General features: G+C 39.7%; 1 protein-coding gene across 4 annotated transcripts in view; it reads right to left on the reverse strand.

The window, feature by feature from the left end:
- Window positions 1-10,213, reverse strand: part of LOC128694595 (uncharacterized) — a 693,925-nt gene that overhangs the window by 341,289 nt on the left and 342,423 nt on the right. Inside the window, exon 1 of one of the 4 annotated variants that reach the window (XM_070095970.1) lies at window positions 8,338-8,824. The exons of the other annotated variants lie outside the window; for them this stretch is intronic. The gene's annotated coding sequence lies outside the window, so the exon portion shown is untranslated. Of the gene's footprint in view, window positions 1-8,337; window positions 8,825-10,213 lie in introns of those variants that run through there. 4 annotated transcript variants of the gene reach the window in all.

Consider the following 10,213-nt stretch of genomic DNA (forward strand, 5'->3'; position numbering starts at 1 on the left):
CAATGGTTTTACAGATAATACACAGAACTATTTTAACTACTCTTATCAGAACTCCCACCAAATTTTATTTTAAATAAATATATGTATTATATGTATTTTTTTCATTTATGTTAATGTAAAAATTAATAATTTCATACGAAAAGAACCTTAGAAAACTTACCTAACCTTATTATAACAAGCGTAATTTAATTTAGCCTAATCCAACTAAATATATTTTAGATAAGTTTACAATAATTTAATAAAAACAAACAAAATGAAATATTTTTCGTTAGGTTCAGAATAAATAAATATAGATATTTATTTTATTTATTTATTTCAACACGTCGGCCGTCTCCCACCGAAACACTTTCATCATCATTCACATATAATCACTGTCTTTGCAGAGGCGCTCAGATACGACAGTTTAGATGTCTTTCCAAATAGCCAATGTTCCAAACCCCTCTGTTAAAGTGTAGGCATTGTGCTTCCAACCTCTAGGACTCGAGTCCGGCTAACTGGCTTCCTTGAATTCCTTCACAAAATACTACCCTGCTCACACTCCAACAGCTTGTCAGGTCCCGAAAACCATTAGTCTCCCTTCACTCAAATCTAACACGCTCACACATGTCTGCTTTACGTCCAGGCCCCTTGCACACACAACCTCTTTCATCCTCTCCTCCATCGTTTCCTAGGACAACTCCTACCCCTCCTCACCACTACAGATTTATACATCCTCCAAGTTATCCTATATATTACACAAACAGTGAGGGTACGAGTATATTATACAGTGAGGTGTATATGTATTACTGAGGCGTATATTATACAAACAGTGAGGAGTATATATATTATACAAACAGTGAGGAGTATATATATTATACAAACAGTGAGGTGTATCAGTATATATATTATACAAACAGTGAGGTGTATCAGTATATATATTATACAAACAGTGAGGTGTATCAGTATATATATTATACAAACAGTGAGGTGTATCAGTATATATATTATACAAACAGTGAGGTGTATCAGTATATTATACAAACAGTGAGGTGTATCAGTATATATATTATACAAACAGTGAGGTGTATATGTATTATACAAACAGTGAGGTGTATATGTATTATACAAATAGTGATGTGTATATATACTGAATTTAGTTTAGTCCTTACTTCAAGAATTAAATATTCTTGACTGGTGGTGAACAAGTTATTTGCAGCTTTAATGATCCTTGTTAAGTCGGTAGACTTCAAGCCCAATTAACCAAGTAACTAAGGCTCCTCAGACCACACAACATGCCCTAAAACGGTGAAATCACCCCCTCCTTCCCCGAGTGAAAAGTGAAGTTACCAGCACAGCACTAACCTGGAGAGAGACGCTTGAGGTGGGCTGCACAGCAGACTATTATCTTCGCATCATGGAGGGGAAGTCTTCAAAGGAAGAAAATATCCTCAATAATGAGGCGGAAAGAAAAGGGGAGGGGAGTATTTTGATTCAATCCGAAGAGGAGGAGGAGTGACTGGCTAGAGTAACGCTTATAAACAGTTTTCCGCCATAGACTGGTGACTGTTTACCTGGGATATGACGGATGTCAGCTTCCTCACCCTGGACTGATAGCGCTTGTACATGCGAGCACGAGCATGCCAGAGACAGAGACAGCCAGAGAGAGACAGCCAGAGAGAGACAGCCAGAGAGAGAGAGACAGCCAGAGAGAGAGAGACAGCCAGAGAGAGAGAGACAGCCAGAGAGAGAGAGACAGCCAGAGAGTCAGAGAGACAGCCAGAGAGACAGTCAGAGAGACAGAGAGAGTCAGAGAGAGAGTCAGAGAGAGAGTCAGAGAGAGAGTCAGAGAGAGAGTCAGAGAGAGAGTCAGAGAGAGAGTCAGAGAGAGAGTCAGAGAGAGTCAGAGAGAGAGTCAGAGAGAGAGTCAGAGAGAGAGTCAGAGAGAGAGTCAGAGAGAGAGTCAGAGAGAGAGTCAGAGAGAGAGTCAGAGAGAGAGTCAGAGAGAGAGTCAGAGAGAGAGTCAGAGAGAGAGTCAGAGAGAGAGTCAGAGAGAGAGTCAGAGAGAGAGTCAGAGAGAGAGTCAGAGAGAGAGTCAGAGAGAGAGTCAGAGAGTCAGAGAGAGAGTCAGAGAGAGAGTCAGAGAGTCAGAGAGAGAGTCAGAGAGAGAGACAGTGCTCATATCACTGTCAAATATAAAACTCGAGTCCAGAGTTTGCAAGATTCACGGGCAACGAAGCACAGATCCGTCACAACTCAGGAATGTGTCAGTATGGAGCAACTTTTTCCTCTCTAACTTGCAGAGAAACTGACAGTCATATTCACGTTAAAACGCACAATATCGCCATATCATATTTCGTATGCATGACTATCCATTCTCGATCACCGATATCCAACGGCTGCCTCTGATATGCTAATTCATGTTCATGTTACTAAAGGTACTGGATTAAAGCCATTAATATGAGACTGCTGCCACTAATAACAGATTATATACAATAATACTGATTTATACCCATTAATAGGGAATTAAACAAATTAATAAAGAATTATAAATACTTAAACTGGATTATTACATTAGCTGAGAGATATGAAGTGATTTGAAATGAGAAATCACTCAGCACTCTTGGTAATAAAAATGAAACGATACAAAATCCCAAAAGTAAAACTATGCAACAAAAATATGAACACGGAGAGAAAAAACAAACGCTGTCACAGAGTTAAACTCTGCATCAGATAAAAGTATTAACCTGTCACTCTCAAAGGTTCACATTTATCAGGCTACAAGTGTTTGAAACTCCCGCTCTTCTACAAGTTCTAGAGATCTCTACAGGCACACTGGTAATTTAAAAAAATAAAGACTATGGCGTCAGCAAAAAAATCTAAGGCACGGGACAAAGTTGAAATTGCTCCACAGTCAGCCACGTTACAAGTCTCTCAGTGACAGGAACAATTGTAAACAGGTTGCCATGGGTGAGGTGTGGCAGAGCCTCAGTCTACAGATAATCATGCTAAACTGATGTTTTGTTGAAGGGCTATTCACCTACGTCCTGTCGATCCCTGCATAACTCGCTACTCGTATGTAAGGCCCACCGGCCTGCCACTTCACAAGGACATGGCTACGTATGGGGACCAGAAATTAACTATGATGCACACGTCTGCTCTATAGCAAACTCGAAATAGCAGTCTTAGCTTTGTTATCTGTTCATTTCCTAAGACCACTAACACGACCCAGGTACCAACAAAACTCCATACCCTTGTGTCAGGTATAAATAACCACTCCAGAGTACCATATTGCCGCCAGCTGTAGGGAAATTATTCGCTTTTGTACAGTTTAAAATAAATGATAAAGCAAGTGAGGCAGGAGGAAATCTTGCCAAGAGCCAAGGAGAGCCGAGCCAACAGTGTAGCTGACAATTCCATCTTAAACAGATCACAAAACTCCTTAGTGTTATTCACAATAAACAAGGAAAAACTACCGAAGCCTCCGAGCCCCTAACTCTCTAACTCCCGACACCAGATGGTGTTAGTACAGCGATGGTGTTAGTACAGCGATGGTGTTTGTACAGCGATGGTGTTTGTACAGCGATGGTGTTTGATACAACCTGGAGACGGCAAGGAAGCAGTCTAGGAAAGTACTTACCAGACAGCTTTCTAATTTTATTCCAAACCTGCGTGGGAAGTGTGTTGAAGATAACCTCGTTCCTCTGACCCACGACATCAAACAGGCATTGTTGAACACCTTCCTTCTAAAGACTAACACTCGCTGGTAAATCATTTGAATGACCGGTGAATAATGGTCCCAGAGGGTTCGGATCACTTACAGTGCTTTTTGCAATCTATGTTCCACCATGAGATTGTCGGAGGGGACCTCGAAAAATGCTAGCATCAGCCACCTCCCTCCAGCACCCAACCAAAGAACAACACTTACAAAATAGTCAAGTCTCCAACACATCGCTGAAATCGCCAAGGGCACCTGCGACCCGTGCCCATGCCTTTTAAAGAGTTGCTTGTCCCCCATCCCTCTATCCTCCACGTTCCACAACGCGGAGCAAAATGGGAGTGAAGGGTTCGGGAGAAAACAGTGCATAAATTTAAGATTCTCCGTTCTGGAACACACCCCATTTCCGTCTGGCATGTCGTTAATGTGGAATTTAAGACAATTATGGAATTATTGCCAAGAAATGCAATAATAACCCTTAATACAGGATTAAAATCATTAACAGACAAGAAATCTTAGACTACCTATTAGTATAGTGCAATAGCCAATAGAACTGAAGGATAGATAAAAGAGGATGATAGGTGACAACTGAAAATAGTTACTGATTATAGACACTGATGACTAATACGTATAGTAACACTAATGATATAGAAAACACTTATAATTAGTAACAGTAAGAGTGATATCAACATCCCCCACCCGGGGGGCCAACGCCGGGTCACCATCTGTTAAAGACCCGGACCGGGACAAGACCGGTGAACCTAGTACAGTACAGATATCAACAGAGGGTAAATATCATGATAGAAAGTAATACTAACACAGTAACACTGATGGATAGTAATACTGATAGGCAGTAACGCCCATGATAGAGGGTAATATTACTGATAGCAACAGAACATAAGAACATAAGAACATAAGAAAGGAGGAACACTGCAGGAGGCCTGCTGGCCCATACTAGGCAGGTCCTTTACAATTCATCCCACTAACAAAACATTTGCCCATCCCAATTTTCAATGCCACCCAAGAAATAAGCTCTGATGTGAAAGTCCCACTCAAATCCAACCCCTCCCACTCATGTACTTATCCAACCTAGATTTGAAACTACCCAAAGTCCCAGCCTCAATAACCCAACTAGGTAGACTGTTCCACTCATCAACTACCCTATTTCCAAACCAATACTTTCCTATGTCCTTTCTAAATCTAAACTTATCTAATTTAAATCCATTACTGCGCGTTCTCTCTTGGAGAGACATCCTTAAGACCTTATTAATATCCCCTTTATTAATACCTATCTTCCACTTATACACTTCGATCAGGTCTCCCCTCATTCTTCTTCTAACAAGTGAATGTAACTTAAGAGTCTTCAATCTTTCTTCATAAGGAAGATTTCTGATGCTATGTATTAATTTAGTCATCCTACGCTGAATGTTTTCTAACGAATTTATGTCCATTTTGTAATACGGAGACCAGAACTGAGCTGCATAATCTAGGTGAGGCCTTACTAATGATGTATAAAGCTGCAGTATGACCTCTGGACTTCTGTTGCTTACACTTCTTGATATAAATCCCAGTAATCTATTTGCCTTATTACGTACACTTAGGCATTGCTGTCTTGGTTTAAGGTTGCTGCTCACCATAACCCCCAAGTCCTTTTCGCAATCTGTATGGCTAAGTTCTACATCATTTAATTTATAAGTACTAGGGTTATGGGCACTCCCAAGCTTCAGAACCTTGCATTTATCTACATTAAACTGCATCTGCCACTTTTCTGACCAAGAATAGAGTTTGTTTAAATCCTCCTGAAGTTCCCTAACATCTACGTTTGAATCAATTATCCTACCTATCTTTGTGTCATCGGCGAATTTGCTCATATCACTAGTAATTCCCTCATCAAGATTATTGATATATATTATAAACAACAACGGGCCCAAGACTGATCCCTGTGGAACGCCACTTGTTACAGATCCCCACTCGGATTTAACCCCATTTATGGACACTCTCTGCTTCCTGTCAGTGAGCCATGACTCGATCCACGAGAGCACTTTTTCCCCAATGCCATGAGCTGCCACTTTCTTTAACAGTCTATGGTGCGGAACTCTATCAAAAGCCTTACTAAAATCTAAGTAAATAATATCAAATTCTTTATTGTGGTCAACAGCCTCAAAAGCTTTACTGAAGAAAGTTAATAAATTAGTTAGACAAGACCGGCCTCTTGTGAATCCATGCTGAGTATCATTAATCAAGCTATGCTTATCGAGATGGCTTCTTATAATCTCAGCTATAATTGACTAGTAATTTGCCTACAATTGAGGTCAGGCTTATTGGGCGGTAATTTGACGGTAACGACTTGTCCCCTGTTTTAAAAATAGGAGTTACATTAGCCATCTTCCACATATCAGACACTACACCTGTTTGAAGAGATAAATTAAAAATATTAGTTAATGGTTCACAGAGTTCCATTTTGCATTCCTTAAGAACCCTTGAAAAAACCTCATCAGGACCCGGCGACTTATTTTGCTTCAGTCTGTCTATCTGCCTCACAACCATCTCACTAGTGACTGTGATGTTACATAATTTATCTTCTTCTAGCCCACTGTAAAAATTAATTACTGGAATATTGTTAGTGTCTTCCTGTGTAAAAACTGAGAGAAAATAATTATTTAAAATCAAGCACATTTCATTCTCATTGTCAGTAAGGTGCCCATAGTTATTTTTAAGGGGACCTATCTTATCTCTAACTTTTGTTCTATAGACCTGGAAAAAACTTTTTGGGTTAGTTTTAGAATCCCTAGCAACTTTAATTTCATAGTCCCTTTTAGCTTTTCTTATCCCCTTTTTAATGTCCCTCTTAATGTCAATATACTGATTCATAAGATGACCCTCACCTCTTTTGATACGCCTATAAATTCCTTTCTTATGCCCTAGTAGATATTTGAGCCTATTATTCATCCATTTTGGGTCATTTCTATTTGATCTAATTTCTTTATATGGGATAAACGCTCTTTGAGCAGCATGTATAGTGTTCAGAAAACTGTCATATTGATAGCTCTCTTCGTTACCCCAGTCAACAGATGATAAGTGTTCTCTAAGCCCATCGTAATCTGCTAAGCGAAAATCTGGGACTGTTACTGAGTTATCGCTACTATCGTACTTCCATTCAATGCTAAATGTAATTGATTTGTGGTCGCTAGCACCCAGTTCCTCTGAAATTTCTAAATTATTAACAAGGGATTCATTGTTTGCCATAACTAAGTCAAGCAGGTTATTTCCCCTTGTAGGTTCTGTCACAAACTGCTTCAAAAAACAATCCTGAAATACTTCTAAGAAGTCGTATGATTCTAAATTCCCAGTCAAGAAATTCCAATCAACATGACTAAAGTTAAAGTCTCCTAGAATTACTACATTATCGTGCCTTGTGGCCTTAACAATTTCCTCCCATAGTAGTTTCCCTTGGTCCCTATCTAAGTTTGGGGGACGGTATATCACTCCTAAAATCAGTTTTTCATGCCTCTCTGAAAATTCTATCCAAACAGACTCTGTATGTGTTACTTCAGACTTAATACCCGTTTTTATGCAACAGTTCAAGCGATCTCGGACATACAATGCCACCCCACCCCCCCCTCCCAATACTTCTATCTTCTTGGAACAATTTAAAACCCTGAATATGACATTCCGCAGGCATGTCCCGACTTTTTGAATTAAACCACGTCTCAGTTAAGGCAAATACATCAATGTTACCTACACTAGCAACTAATCTCAACTCGTCCATCTTATTCCTAGCACTACGGCAATTAGCATAATAAACACTGAAAGACTCTCCTTTCTCTTTACCCTTCCTGCTCATTTCTATTTTTCCACTAAACCTATTACTGTCCTTATCACCCAAGGTCCCTGGCTTTTCAATATCTATCTAGTTCTTATTATTACTAGTTCCCCTAGAACTCGTAATATTACTACACTGGGACTTCACTGTTTTCCTGCCAAAACCCATACCACTAACTATTCCTAGTTTAAAGTCCTAACTGCTCCCTCCACTGCAGTTGCCAGTGCTCCCACCCCACACCTAGATAAGTGAACCCCATCCCTAGCATACATGTCATCTCTGCCATAGAAGAGGTCCCAGTTGTCAATGAATGTTACCGCATTTTCCTTATGGATGGATAGTTTCACAACTGGATAACGGTAATGGATATACACATATATAACTACAGTAACCACGGTTCGAAGAAGTTATTAAAGCCTGGCAGAACTAAAATTTTTCCCATGTAGGAGTATCGAGCCTTCAGTGTGTTATATACTAAATATAGAGCTAGGTTAATAAATAAAAATAAATAAAAATGGCTAGATAAAGCAATAAATAGATAAATACATTAAAAAGAAAAATATATAAACTAAAGAAATGTATATATCAAAAAAAAAAAAAATTCAGATTATAATTATTATAATCATGGGGGAGCGCTAAACCCGTAGGATTATACAGCACATGGGGGAGGGATGGAAGGTATTCAGACTCAATTCAAGGAATCGAGCACAGATACAATTCCTTAGATCAAGAGCCCTTCAACAGCATCAAGGAACCTCCCTTGAGGGGGGAAAAAAATTCGGAATAAAATTATGTAAATGAACATTTAATATAGACGTACGTTTTTAGAAGCAATGTAATGCGATGACGGTTCATTGTTGGTGGCGGCTGGTTGACCACTGTCCAGAAATATTGTACACTGGCAATGAACCGAAGTATTCCCCACTGGCAATCAACCGAAGTATTCCCCACTGGCAATGAACCGAAGTATTCCCCACTGGCAATGAACCGAAGTATTCCCCACTGGCAATGAACCGAAGTATTCCCCACTGGCAATGAACCGAAGTATTCCCCACTTTCAATAAATTTTCACACACTGTAAATTAAAATTTCTAACACGCGAACTGAGGTTTCACACACCGTTAATTAAGCTTCACACCGTTGTCACTGTAACCTTGTTACAGTGACCATGTTACACTGTAACCATGTAAGTTGATTTCTTAAACACTGTAAATACAAGTCGTAAACACTATGAATTGAAGATTAGTGAAAATTTCTTTCGCTGTATAAACAAAAGCACTGGAAGGTGAACGTGCGCACCATAAAACATTGTGACAGTGACTGAGGTTGTGTGTGGAGGCGGGTGATCACCGGTGTGGCAGTCACTACTGGGACTAGTTGCTTAATTACCTATCAACTACACGAGGGTCGTTAACACTGCGCTTCATCTGCTCCCCACCAGTTGAGAATACTCATGCCAGAAGAAAGGATTAACTTAAACTCTCAGTGTATATACATTGAGAGAATTATTCCTTACATTGTGTGTGTGTATGTATGTATATATATATATATATATATATATATATATATATATATATATATATATATATATATTAGTCAGTGAATATCAGTGTTTATATAAACATAGGCCTCTCAGTGTACACGCCGGGTCACCATCTGGAGAAGACCCAGGCCGGAAGTACCGGCAAATCCCTAATGAATGAATGAACTGGTAGCGCCACCGATGGTATAAATTTTATATATATTTATTTAAATCACATGACTTGACCATTTCATGAGGTGCCTTGATGCACAGTAGTAATTTACAACACATCACTGCTTCTTGCGATATACGACGCACTCCAGCTATCTTAAAAACGATGTGTATATATCTCTCAGTGTATAGACAACCAGACTTTATATTTAGTCCTGAATGAAGAATTAAGGTATTTTTAACGAACTAAAATGCACAATTCCGTGACTGGAACAATTCACAAATAACTCGCACATAGAGAAGCTTACGTCGTCGTAAGCTTCTTTCTACGTGCGGGTTATTTGTGTATTAAAGTATCCTTGACTGGTGGTGTAGAGGCAGGTGTTTGTACCCGGTGTAGAGGCAGGTGTTTGTACCCGGTGTAGAGGCAGGTGTTTGTACCCGGTGTAGAGGCAAGTGTTTGTACCCGGTGTAGAGGCAAGTGTTTGTACCCGGTGTAGAGGCAGGTGTTTGTACCCGGTGTAGAGGCAGGTGTTTGTACCCGGTGTAGAGGCAAGTGTTTGTACCCGGTGTAGAGGCAAGTGTTTGTACCCGGTGTAGAGGCAAGTGTTTGTACCCGGTGTAGAGGCAAGTGTTTGTACCCGGTGTAGAGGCCAGGAGGGGACATATGCCCTTCTTCTCTCAATGATTTTATGAAAGTTGTGATTTTTTTTTCTTATTCTAGAACATAATTCACACAGTTCTTTAAATCTTTTCAATCAGGGAATAAAACTGGTAATCTACATTCCCTCTATGCAAAATAACCACAGGGAAAGTTGAATGGTAGCTCTAGGCCTTTTATGTTGCAATCAACTCATCATCAGGAGCTTGCAAGGTTACAGAAATGAGTAGGAAGTCCAGGTAGATTTGTTTAGGAGAACGTTTCTATCCCCTGAACGAATCTGTCTGGATTTCCTAGTCATTTTGTAACGATGCAAGCTCCTGATGTGCTGATTGCAACACG

The sequence above is a fragment of the Cherax quadricarinatus genome, chromosome 51 (genome assembly GCF_038502225.1).
Source record: "Cherax quadricarinatus isolate ZL_2023a chromosome 51, ASM3850222v1, whole genome shotgun sequence".
Taxonomy (NCBI): Eukaryota; Metazoa; Arthropoda; class Malacostraca; order Decapoda; family Parastacidae; genus Cherax; species Cherax quadricarinatus.